The sequence below is a fragment of the Ischnura elegans genome, chromosome X (genome assembly GCF_921293095.1).
Source record: "Ischnura elegans chromosome X, ioIscEleg1.1, whole genome shotgun sequence".
NCBI classification, from domain to species: domain Eukaryota; kingdom Metazoa; phylum Arthropoda; class Insecta; order Odonata; family Coenagrionidae; genus Ischnura; species Ischnura elegans.
This window is the reverse complement of record NC_060259.1, coordinates 120,208,904-120,221,703: the sequence shown is the minus strand read 5'-3', so window position 1 is coordinate 120,221,703 and position 12,800 is coordinate 120,208,904. Positions and strand designations below refer to the sequence as shown.

At 39.3% G+C, this 12,800-nt stretch overlaps 1 protein-coding gene across 11 annotated transcripts in view; it reads left to right on the top strand.

The window, feature by feature from the left end:
* The window catches only part of LOC124171538, a 247,714-nt gene that overhangs the window by 31,094 nt on the left and 203,820 nt on the right, over positions 1 to 12,800 (top strand). The window contains exon 1 of one of the 11 annotated variants that reach the window (XM_046550721.1): positions 8,816 to 9,906. The exons of the other annotated variants lie outside the window; for them this stretch is intronic. The gene's annotated coding sequence lies outside the window, so the exon portion shown is untranslated. Of the gene's footprint in view, positions 1 to 8,815; positions 9,907 to 12,800 lie in introns of those variants that run through there. 11 annotated transcript variants of the gene reach the window in all.

Below are 12,800 nucleotides of genomic sequence, written 5' to 3'. Positions count from 1 at the left end.
TAGGAATTTCCCAGACGTCCAGTGGCGTGGGCTTCCCCGATCACGATCCCTTTCACTCAGTTCCCACCCCATCGCCCAACCGCACTGCGACCGTCAGAGACCTTCACCCGAACGAAGGAAGGGTCAACACCAGGGGCGCTTCTCTGCTTACAAAAAAGACCCGCCCCTATAGCCATGCACACCCCTTACCCCCCAAATGGGTACACTTTCCATTTATTTGCATTCTCGGAAAATGGTAGACGACGTCCCATGGGGCAGTAAACAAAAACGCCCTCTCGTATTCTTCATTCTGCATTTCTTAGAAGATTAAGAGGGATAAGCAGACATAATTTTTAACGCCATCAGCGGTTTATCCCAAACTGTAACAACAGTATTGATGTGGAGGGGGGAGTCGCAAAAATATTTCCCAATACATGAAGGAATTCGCATTCCCACGTTCTGAGAATAAGAGTAAAGAGCGTTCATCAAAATCCGTTGCAATGAAAGTTCCCAACGCTCATTAAAAATAAAAAGCACTAAAGTACTCCATTCAATTCAATATAATAATATGTGTACAACAATTTCCATGGATATAGGAACAGCTCAAAATGTCCTATAAGCGAAGTGGTGTGATTAAAGTAATGGTATGTACCCTACCTTCATAACATGGTATGTTTTCACATTGATATTCCCCTTGTGATATTCGAACTTTCAACTTAATGATACATAACCGAAGATATCATAATCGTACTTATGTTCATATACAACTATATCATTCTTCTTATGCACTTACATTGTCGTTTTTTATTTTCATCCCTCGGTTGAACATGTTTTCTTCCTAAATAATGCGTTATCACAGCTGTAAGTCGGGCTCAGTCTTCGGGAAAAAATATTTTCCAATAGGGTGGTTTCCTATTATTTTTTATTGCCTGAATCGAAAGATTATTACTCCTGGGGTACGTATTTCACGCTTTTAGATTTTTAAATGACGATATCTATTTTTCGCGATTAAATGAAAAGTGAAAATTTTCAAGCGCGCGAAAACGCGACGCGTAAGTAAGACTGATGGGAAAAAGTCCGTGTGACGCATTTCTGGTTCCCCCTCCCGCCTTGTGAGGTGACCATGGGCGAGGCTCTGAGCGCAGATACGACGCAGAATGCTAGCGGGTATCTGAGTACCATGCTAGCTGGTAGCGCTTGGCTTAAAAAAGGATTATTAATACCTTATCAAACGAAGAAAACTTTCCAACCTTAGCCAGTTTTAATAAGTGATTATTAAGACTTGTTTCCCTGAGCTCTGTGCCTCATGCATGCATTGGTAACCTCAGACGATGTATAACTCTATCCTCTCGTGTAGAAACTAGGTCCTTGTGGCGTCACGTGGAGTGGCATCGTATGGGCGCCAATCTGGCCTTTTTCAAATGAGGATAAAATTTGACCCTTGCCAGTCGTCTAAACCGGTATTTGTAAAACCAAATAATTTGTATATTACGAATACACTAATGGTGGGTAACGAATCGCAATCAATGCCTTTCGTTTTCTCCGATGAAGGAAACTACCCTATTCATGTCACTTCCCTGCCGTGCGGGTGATTTGGGGAGGGCGACCTAGTATTTGACGGCTCGTGGTATCCCTATGTAATGTAAAGCGGTATGGGCTACGGGTGTTACATAATGTTTGATATCTTACCTCGTATTGTAAATGAGTTTCGATGTGAAATTCACAAAGAGTGCTTTGAACATGACAAATTTAAATATTCACTTCGATTTTTTTGAGGGTCAGTTATTTCCCGGTTGGTTCGTATATGTTTCAGTTAAATTTTAAAGTGTTTATTTCTTTTATGACTGTAGAAAATTTCTTTAATCAATAGCGAAAATAAAGAATTTAAAAAAAATTCACTTTTCCGGAATGCAGTTGGTTTCCGCAGGTTGTGGGTCGGGCCATCCCAGGCCTTGGTTACAAATAGAAATAGTAAATAGATGACGTTTTTACTCTTTCATCCCTTGGTTGAACATGTTTTTCTACAATCAAGGTGTTATCCAGCTGAAGACCCGGCACAGTCTTCGGAAAAAATATTTTCCCATTCATGTCACTTACCTTCCGTCGGGGTGGTTTGGGGTGGGTGACCTAGTATTTGTCGACTCGTGGTATCCCTATGTAATGTAAATCGGTATGGGCTATGGGTGTACGTAATCTTTGATGTGTTACCTCGTAATGTAGATTAGTTTCGTTGTGAAATTCTAATAGAGTATTTTGATAATGACACATTTAAAACTCTACTTTGATTATATTGTCTTTAAATTCTTTTTCTTCCGTGTCGCGCATGAGTTAAATCTAATTTAAAAAATTGCGGTCCTTTTCTTCATTATTAATAAGTTTGTGGAAAATTTTAAATGGAATTCTATACTCATTTTTAGATGTTTTGTTCTAATTGTGGTCTAATATGCGCTTACTTTGGTCACGTAATGATGATAGCGCCTTAGTTTTTGAATTACCGTCGTTTTTGTTATGTTTATTTCTGGGTTTTAGGAATGATACGTCACCATAATTTTGCTCTATCGTCTTTTATTTAAAAATTCTAGTTGTGGATATGTCGCATAGGTTAAACCGTAAATGACCCAGTGACATATACGCTGCAGTCCCCTATCACGATTCTCCTATATCTCGATTGCGCCTAAGTATTTCATCATGAAAGGTTCTTCAACGGATACATTTAAGTCCTTTATTAATGTCCTATTTAGTGATACAACGTTTATTATTAATTTAAGGATGGATTCAGTTGGCTCTGTGCTGTAAAGGCTCCCAGATCACTTCTTTAGTACTCCATGCAAACCTACATTAATCGGTAGAATACTCTAATAATAATAGTGTCGAGAGTTGCTTTTACTTGCGCTCTCCACGGGACTGATATCAGGATAGCGCCCTAGCATTGAACATGTTTTTTATACATATTTATCCTTTTTGCAGGTTTAAATGTTCTGTTACATAAATTTTGTTTATTTATCTATACTTTAAGCTCATTTGTTAACCATGTTTGGTTTTTTTGTCTTATTAAATGACCGAGTGAAAATTTGCCTGCATTTATATGTTAGAGGGTTTTTCCTGCCTATTTGTAAGAAAAATGAATAACTTTCTTACTTAAAAGGAGAAATTAACCGATTTTAAGGTGAAATACTAAGTTTCATTAACAAAGCCGTTTGTATACCAGTATAATAAAGCATTATGTATTAGCATAATTTTGTCGTTATTCCCTGGGGCGTGGGATGACCTTACATGGGTCAGGATAATGCACCTACTCCTTTCCACTTATCAATTCTTATATTTCGCTCCATCCTGCTTCTTCTGCTCAACTTTCTGATTCTCGTTCCACTTCACGTAAAGAGGAGGGATATCCAACACAATGGCAGGAAAGTTCGGATGTTTTTTCTTTCTTTCTGAGCGATTGGCACGTCTATATTTTAATCCACACGTGTGATCGGGAAATGATTGGCAAAGCTGAGGTGTTCATATGCATTAAGGTGCACTGTTTATTTTTCTCGACTTTTTTTCACTTTTCCAAATATTTCGCTCCGCTTATCTCCTTTATGTGTACTTACACTGGGGAATTATCAGTTTATATCCAGTTTTAAGAGTCTTTTCTTACCAACACTAGCTTTAAACCCGATATTTTATCTCTCACTCTCTTCAATTGTACAGACTAAAATCGCTGGTACAGCAATGGCTTTTTTCTGGTTTCGCTAGGATGTTAGGACCATAGAGGGAGTCCAAATGCATGCTGCATGCTGGTGATTGATCACCCCCTGCCAAACACCCTAGAGGTGGCTCGCAGGGTAATTTGTAGATGTAGATGTAGAGGAGGAACCTCTATGGTTAGGACCCGCCCGCCATTGCGACGGTGCGGGATCCCATCTCTTCCTTCCCTATCCTTTCCCTGGAGGTGTCATCGGGTTCCTATCGCGGCGCCGCCTCCTTCCTTTCTCCTTCCTTGTCCTCCTCCCCCTTCTGCGGTGTAGAGGTGAAAAGCTAGCGCTTGCCCCAGGAGTGCATCCTTGTGAGCCCGCCTTGGAGTCTCGTTCCATTTGTGTACAGACTACCTCTTTCTCTTTCTGAGTAGTGGCGCTTTTCTACTTCCTATGCCGATGATCAACTGTTCTGTTTTCCCGAATACGTGGTCAATTCTAGCAAAATGAATATCTGTATTCCCGAATGAGTGGTAGCCACCTATGGTAATTTGGTATATCAGTCGTGTATCTAGCTATATCAGGCAGTTCAAGTGCACTATGGCTTTCCGCAAGTGAGATATAAAATTAAATTTGAGATGTGAAGAAAGTTTTTGACGATGCCAAAATAAAATATTTTGCTAACAACCAAATCGATCAGAGATTCCGTCACTAAGCAGTTTTGTACTGCCTGTAATTTATGAAATATCATCAATTATTTGAATATCCTGCTTAAAAATCAGTGAGAGCCAGGGCAAGAAATCTTATGAATGGGCACATAACATTACGTGGCATAGCATAAATCTATCTTGAAAATTGAATTTAGGCGCGGTTTCAGACGAAAAATCAGTTATTTCAATTGAATTTTTGTGTATATCTGTGCAACATGCTCAAAAATTCAAAAATAGCAAAATTATTTTTTATACATGTTAATATGTAGCCCCCTATGACTTTGATGAAACCCTGAAGGATTATCAAAGAAAGTCAAATAAACATTTAGCTATCTCCTTTTAAGTAATTTCAGGTAATATTCAAAATCGTCATCTATGTAATAATATAGCTGTAGCGGTCAATAACTTTCATCGGGGATGAATTTATTTTCACCGGCTAGCACTCCCAGCGTCTGCTAAGAGACTTGCAGTTTTTTTTATTTTTGAAGTTTTTTTATTTTTGAAGTTTTCATTATTAAAAAAAATATTTTATACTAAGTCATACTGAAAGCATATGTATCTTAAAAGTTCCAATTTATGCCCAGTATCAATACTAATAAATAGTAGATCTGTGGTACACCAATTTAGGCAGCGCTATGAGGGTAAAAGTAGTGATTCTCGTGAAAATTAGAAAATTGAAGAATTATTTCTTTGGTCCGATAGTTGCCGAAATTATTTATAACTTTCCATAAATTATGTATTTTTAATAGCATATTGTCGTGTCCTCTCGTGGACGGCTCTACCAGGGGCGACTCAGACTCGGGATCTTGACTGACGCTGAGGGCTTCCGGACTGCGAAGGTAGTGGACCTCTCGGAGGGACAGTTAAAGGAGAGAAATGAAAGGTATGGAGTTTGCCGAACAAGAGTGATCTCCTGCCTCGAATACTCCCGGTCAATCGTAGAGCTTCAGGGAACCTCAAGAGGACCATAAAGAGCAATTCTTTGTGGTCCTCTTTTGAGGTTCCCGTTGGTCCTTTTTACCACCGTCTCCACTTTTCTCAACGAATTAGGTCAGTTCAATTCTCTCATCAAAATATTTAGCTTAAATCACGGTATCACCATAAAAAGCATGCCTAAAAATCGATTTGTCTTTCTCACCTCACTTTATTTTTGCCAAAAATTGCAAAATGTGAAGTTTGTGTTCATATCCCTCGATAATGCTGAAGCCCCTAAATTGTAGACCCTTGAAGTGAATTGGAGACCCCTGCTCTGAACCATTCCTGAGAATATACTTGTTCGTTTTTCTTTATGTGAATAGCCGGGGGTTCCTTTTCACAACCACGGAAATTGCGTCAATGCGGGGAACATTGCGGATCAATGCTTTCCCATGTGATAATTGCTTGAAGTACTTCACCGGACCCTTTGCCGAATGGATTGTCAATAATATGTGTTGGCAGTCGCGATAAGAAATTTTCTACTAAAATTAAGGTATGAGGAGTCACGAGCAAGCCCCGAAGGCTTGAGAAGGCTGAAGGCAGGAGCTCCAAAGCGGCAGTAATAAGAGTGAGGGAAACTATAGGGAATCCGAAATGGGGTGGGGGAAAATATATTAATTCAACTATTATTTCTAACAGCATATAGTAGTATAGTTTGATAGTATACGGTACGATAGCCCCGTATACTATCAAACTATACTACTATTTAATACAGCTGTTACCCACGGTGCATGTTCGTCTGATTTTGGGGAAGGACAATATTTTCTGATTTGTCAGCAGTTGAAATTCACCAGACCCATCCTCAATTTCTTAAGATAGTGTTGTTTTCATGGCAGTTTACTCGGCATTGTATGCGAAATCTCTTTCGATCTTGTCTCCTAGCTGATATTTTACTTTCCTAAAGCTCAAATTTTTCCTTTGATGAGGAAGCCCTTTCGATTTAATGGCCATGAGGTTATTAGCAGTAGTTTCGGAAATGATTTACACTATGTAACTTTTAGATATTGAAGTTACATATCCGTAAAAATGCCTGGTGATAAGAATCGAAGCTTGACTTCTACAATTTTCTACTACAATTTTCTCGTCAATACTTTTTTTTTGTAGAGCGTTGATAAGTAATGGTATGCATGGTTCCCGATGTTATTGTTGTTATTATGTCTTGCTAAACCATATTTCCTTGAATCACGATCATGTATATTTTTGACGGATAATTAGCCAAATAAAATCTGTGATGAACGCAATAGCAATTAAACGTAATTATTATCGTAGCATTCAGTATCCTCTAATTCTTCTCTAGTCCATTTATTCTTTTTTATTTACTTTCATAATTGAATTTGGTTTAACAAATTCTGCTGTGAATATCAAATTTTATATACTTTGTGTTTCACATGAACTCATTAGTTATTTTTCAGCCTACAGCCGATAATTAGTTGCAACTGTGGCAAAGTGACTTTTTGTGCGTCATATTTTTAATTTGCCGCACCGTGGTTGAATCGTATATTTCATCCAAAATATACATTTTTTTCCGGTTTTATATTCAACGAATAATCTTCGCTCATCGGTGGGAAGGGCTTTTTCCGGCTGTCAGTAGGGAAAATATTGAGTTTCCTTTGACGAATTTCCCCTAAGGAGCCTTGTATTTCTGCTACACAGGAATATGGCAGATGGGCTAAAGTGCCACGCCCCTTCGGCTTCACTTTTCTACCGTGGGATGGGTAGCTAACGCCCTCCCCAGAAGATCTATGGTATAAGCAAACGGCTTCAACAATAGGCATGGGCAAAAAATACCGGTATTCGGTAGTACCGAGTACTATTTTTTTTTTCTACTTCGGTAGTACCGGCCAGTATTTTTTTAGCGGTACCTCCAGGGTACCGGTACTAGAAATAGCGGTACTTCGACGGCGCTGCCAACTTTTGTGTTATCAATCAACTACCTACCCAGCTACTTAAACAATTGAATGTTGATAATATATCAAGCTTGTATTTAAGCGTACTAAAAATAATACCATCTATTTATTTTAATTTTAACTGATAATGTAAGCAGTAATACAGTTGGTCAACGTAAGAAGAGACTGAAGAATAGCGATGTTCTAATGATATAGGCATTTCTGTCAAGCTTAAGCTTGTTTACACTGGTTATCAACTTTTTTAATATATTAGCAATGTACATCCGTTTCTCGTTTTTGTACATACAACCAGTCAAGTGAACCACCAAAAGAAGGGCAAATTAATTTTGCCTCTTAATTATTAACACTTCTTCCTTAGTTTATTTCTTGTTTTCTTATAATTTAACGGTACTTCTACAAAAACTGAGTTCGACACTAATATTATAATTATTGATATAGACGATATTTATTTACTCAAATAAGGCAAGATAAGTCAAAGTTATGGAAGTCCACACATGTATTTCTTCCTTGACATAAATGGAACAGCGACCTGCACGTCAAATTTTATTCGATCGCAGTATTTTAGCCATAACTAACACCGATTCTTGTCGTGTAAAGTCATAAAATTAAATGTCTTAACATTAGAGGAGCTTTTTCTAGGTAATCTCAGGCTGCAAACGTAAGCTCTGTGAATGAGAAGACTTTTCAACATAAGTTCTCGGCAGAAGACGTTTCTAATGTTGGTCTCGAGTCCGAAAAAAACCGGTGGCTGTAGGAAAACAAGTCATCTGATAGAGTTCCCGAGAGAACGTCACACTTCATGTACGCAAGGAAAACACCAAATTTAATGGTATGCACCAAAATCATCACCATTAAAAACTTCATCGCTATCACCCTTCTCTCTATTAGAGATCTAGCCTCCATGTATTTTTCCGACAAATTTTCGTAAAAAACCCAGGTAAGGATTTTTTTCGGTGTATTCTTTCTCTACGTTACGCTAATTTACCGAAATCCCGAACAATTAGGGTAAATCAAACGTTAAATCTCAACTTATTTACATATTTTATCAATTATGAAAGTAACGGTATACCGGTATTTTTTCGCCGGTACTATCGGGACAGTACTATCACAGAGTATTCTGTGGTACTATTATTGTTTTTTAAAACTCATCACAAAAATACCGGTACTTTTTCTTGCCTATTCAACAAGGGTAAAGGCCAGCGGTGGGGACCGGAGGGGATGAGGGTGCTTTCCTCCTCACGGGTGGTAGTGTGGTGGTATAGGGCGGGCAGCGCGGGGGGCGGGAACGAGTTGGGCCGTTGAGAGGACGGGGAAGCACGTGAGGGTTGGGGGGGGGCTAAGGGCGGGGAGGGGTGGGTTTTTCGCCGCGTGGTTACGCAGGTGCAGATATAGGGAGGTAGGCGGAGCACTCGGAGGGAAGGGCGGTGGAGGGGGGTGGATAAGCGCGGGAGGGGAGGGCGGACGATAGGTTCTCGGAGGAGAAGGCTTTGACTGCGGAGGGAAGATGAGAATCTATCCCATGGGGACGGCTTCGCTGTCCCACTATAATCGCATCAGTCTGTGCCGGCGGCCGCGAGTAAGAACAAGCATGCGACGTCCGCGGAGGCTTCACGAACGTCACGTGCCGTGGTGTTGTTGATGTTTTTGTTCTCGCGGCGTGGTTCTTTTTTTTTCGTTCAGTCCCCGTGTCGGGCACGGAAGTGTTGCCGGCTACTGTGCCGATTGGGAGGAGAGCACCACTACGATGTGTTTCGAGTGCTGTTGTGTGATTCAGTGACAAGGACCCCCCACTAGCCTGAGCGGACGGAGTATCGGAGTGGTGTTCTCGTGCTGTCATTAGCCCCTTGGTTGCGGGCAGAAATTTTCTAATCTTTCACCTGGTGGGGAGCAAATCCACCGATTTTTGGAGATGCCGTTTTCGAAAAAAAATTTATAGAAAAGCTATCGCACAATAATGGCAATGTACTTAAAATATATTGGTATAGAGCCTCTGACAAAGCAAAAAATATGCAATGATGCAGAAAGAATGAATATTCACGACTTCTCCGCATAACATTGCGACGCGACGGCACGCGCGACTATAGTCGCGCTCCCCGCACGGGGAGCGCAGTCCGCTTGTGACTATAGTCGCTCTCCCCAGTTAAGGGGTTAACTGTGATTTTCCTCCTAGACCCACTGATGGAAGATTGCAGTCTAAACGACGGGAAGAGATAGGAAACTAGTGGTTTGCGAACTTACTATCAGACATTTTTCTTCGTGGAAGTGAGATAAGAAAAAATAGATCTTTTGTCCCATTTCGATATCGTTGGGGTAAACACGGGCAGTTTTTGCTGTCAGCTTTGTTTGATGTCGGCGACGGATTAATAAGGTACTTGATGTCGGCCTTATCCTGTTGTGTCTGTCCCTCGCCTCTCTGAACCTAGGCGTGGCCGCTTTGTGATTCAGCCGTATTCCTGTGACACCTCTTTGTGTTTGGTGAAATTCAAGCTCTCGAAGACGTCAAGAACGGGATAAACCATATCTATGTGACCGCTGCGTATGAATCCTCCGTAAGATTGAAGACTTCCCTCCCGCCAGACAGTTCCCGATCGCCCGTTGCGCCTAGGGCAGCTCGTCAGGAGCGCCCATACTCCAGGGTTTAACTTCTAAATTCAGGTAAATTCATCATGTAGCCATTTCATCACCATCACAAGTTTAGCTAAAGTATTTCTAATTTTATGATTGAGCACATTGAATTCTTTAGAAATTTAACTATGTTTCTTTTTGCGTATATATGTTACCTTTGTCTTTTTCATAAATTTATCTTGGAATTAAATAATGCCGACAAGACTCGTACTCTGCAGTGTGCGCATACAGTCTGACAAATTTTCTACGGAACGAGTAATTTTATGACGTACTTTTTATCTAAATTTCCGCATTTTCATATTTTTAAATGTGGTAAGAGACAAAATCATTAGATGGCGTATTTTGACATTTGGTACTTAGGTCCTCTTTCATAAACCGTAACACAATGTTTTTTTAAATTCAATATTACCAAAGATTTTATAACAGCATGACTTGTCTTACTTTGTACCTATTTTATGCAAAGTAAATCAGATTGCACCAGTGTGATAGAAAGGTCGGTTATTATCGGAAGCCTTACAATAGATTTCTTCTCCAGCACAATGCTAGATAATCGTAGGTGGATATTTTCTAAACGCTTCCGGTCTAAATTCTTTCTGCTCGACTGTGTTTTTTTTCAATTCTCACTCTCCGTCACTCGCCAGAAACCCCTTCTGGTACACCCGGTTGTATTATCTTTCAAGTGATCATGCCTCGGAGACGATCTTGAGGGGAGACAAAACGTTCCCTTAATCGAAGCCGCTTTCGCGAGAGGGCGTTTTTTTGGTTTATTTGCCCCGCGAGAATTGCGTTATAAAGTGATCTTTTGTCAACCATTGACTCATGCTCAACATTTTTGAGAGGGGCAGTCCTCGTTAAGAGGGGAGAAGAGTTTTACTGAGGATTGTTAACGGAGTAGAGGGGGAATCGGGAGAGTGTCACGTCGCCCAAAGGAATATTATTTGTACCCATTTTTCCTTCTGGTTAGCAGCTGTAGCAAAGGGAACATGGAGAAATTCTTCCCACTAATCCGATGGAAATGTTTTGTCTCGCTTCCAAATTGAATACCATTCATTTTTAGCTTCTAATGCATTTAGTGAATAATATTGAACGTCTATATTCACTCGTTTTATTAATATATTCATGCGTTTTTTTAATTAATCCATTGCCAACCTTGACTTGACTTGTTTTTTATTTTACCCGGTCCTGGTGAAGCCACTATACGGCCTCTCTTCCCCTGACCCAGGGCTCTTGTACAGAGTTTTACAGAGTAATTTCATTCAAAAAATGTTTTCATGCAAAAAGTTTAGCACGCATGCCGCATATTTTCCTTTATGAGACAATTGCAGTCAAAAGCGAAGGGCTGAGGAAATTTTTCTTCGAAAGAATTTGTCTGTATGGCTGGTTGAAATTAGGCACTCAGATGTATAATGATCGCGATGAATCTAGATCAAATATATTAACAATGATCTAATTTTACTCTTAAAGAATTTGAAAAAGATTTAATGGTATTTGTTTGTAACTTTTCATATTCTTCTTTCCAGGTAAGGAAACACCTTTCTTCAGTCTATCATGGAGGACCACTTTTATTATGGTAACGTATGAATTACCCGGTATATCGCTAAGAAGTAACCGTTATAAAAGAAAGAATAACTGCTCTCATAAATTCCTCATTCGAATGTTTGTTCGCTGCTAACAATGTTCAGGATAGGTACTTATTTTTTGTCTGCATATCCTCAGAGCTTTCGAAGGTGGAGCGTTTATATTTTTCTCTGCAATGACGCTATAGCAGCAATAGAAATGATGAGGGTGATTTGGATGGCTAGCAATAAAATGTCTAATAGCACTCGAGAGGATAGTGTGTTCAATTGGACGCTAGATTGTAATCAGGAGCAATAATGCGTGGAGGATGAATTAGTATTTTTTCTTGCCTGAGTAAATGTGGGTGGCTTTGAGTATCTAAAGATTCGAGGGAGTGATATTAATGGATAATATAGCTTTGAACGGGTGCTTTGCATTTCAAACCAATTTTTTGCATGTAAATATAAATATACCGATTCTATCTAACACGAATCGTATATCACGACTCGATGTATATCTTGACATTTTTCCGGAAGGCAATGTATGAGCAATTTTTTATATCTTTTAAATGATCTCTTAACCCATGTAAATACTTTGTACGCCCAAAAAATTTATATCCTGTACTTCGCTACATTTTCATTGGGCACATCTTTCCAACTTGATAAATAATTTCTTCTGAGACTTTTCCTCGACACATTTGCAATCCATCTTACTGCATTCCTCTTATTCCTTGTGTCAAGGAATACATGTGGCTGATTCCAAGTAATTTTCAACACTGCATTGTCGTGATCTTGATCATTTTGTTAATCTGTCATAAAAATAATTTTGTACGTTCCCCTGCGCACAAGTTGAAGAAAGTTTTCCCGTAACTTTTCCTTCTAAGGTCCCGTCAGTCATACTTAATGGCAACCCCATAGAATCACTAATTTGCTTACTGTTAGGTTTCGTTGGTAAATTCCAAATATTACCATTTATTTCTCAATAATCCCTGAAGTATTTGCATATGTGTGACCATTTTTTCTTAAATTAATGAAAAACTAATCGCGTCACACTTATGGTTAGTATGAGCCCTTTCTTTCAATCCATAGCTTGTTAAGACCGTCTATAGAATCAAAATTCAGCTTAGGGGTAGTGCTGTTAGACGTAAAATATTCTTAACATTGATGACTGTACTATTTTTGTATCTTTGTATATCTGAGCTGTTTATTTGTAACTTTTCATATTCATGAAAATTGTTTCGTGTTTTCGTAAAAATACATTCGTTTACAGAATTAACTATTTAATTTTCTGCAGTAAGGGACTTTAGGAAGCACCCTGTTATCTTCGGTAAGAAAAGGTCATAAAGCAGTTTGATATCATCACTCTCG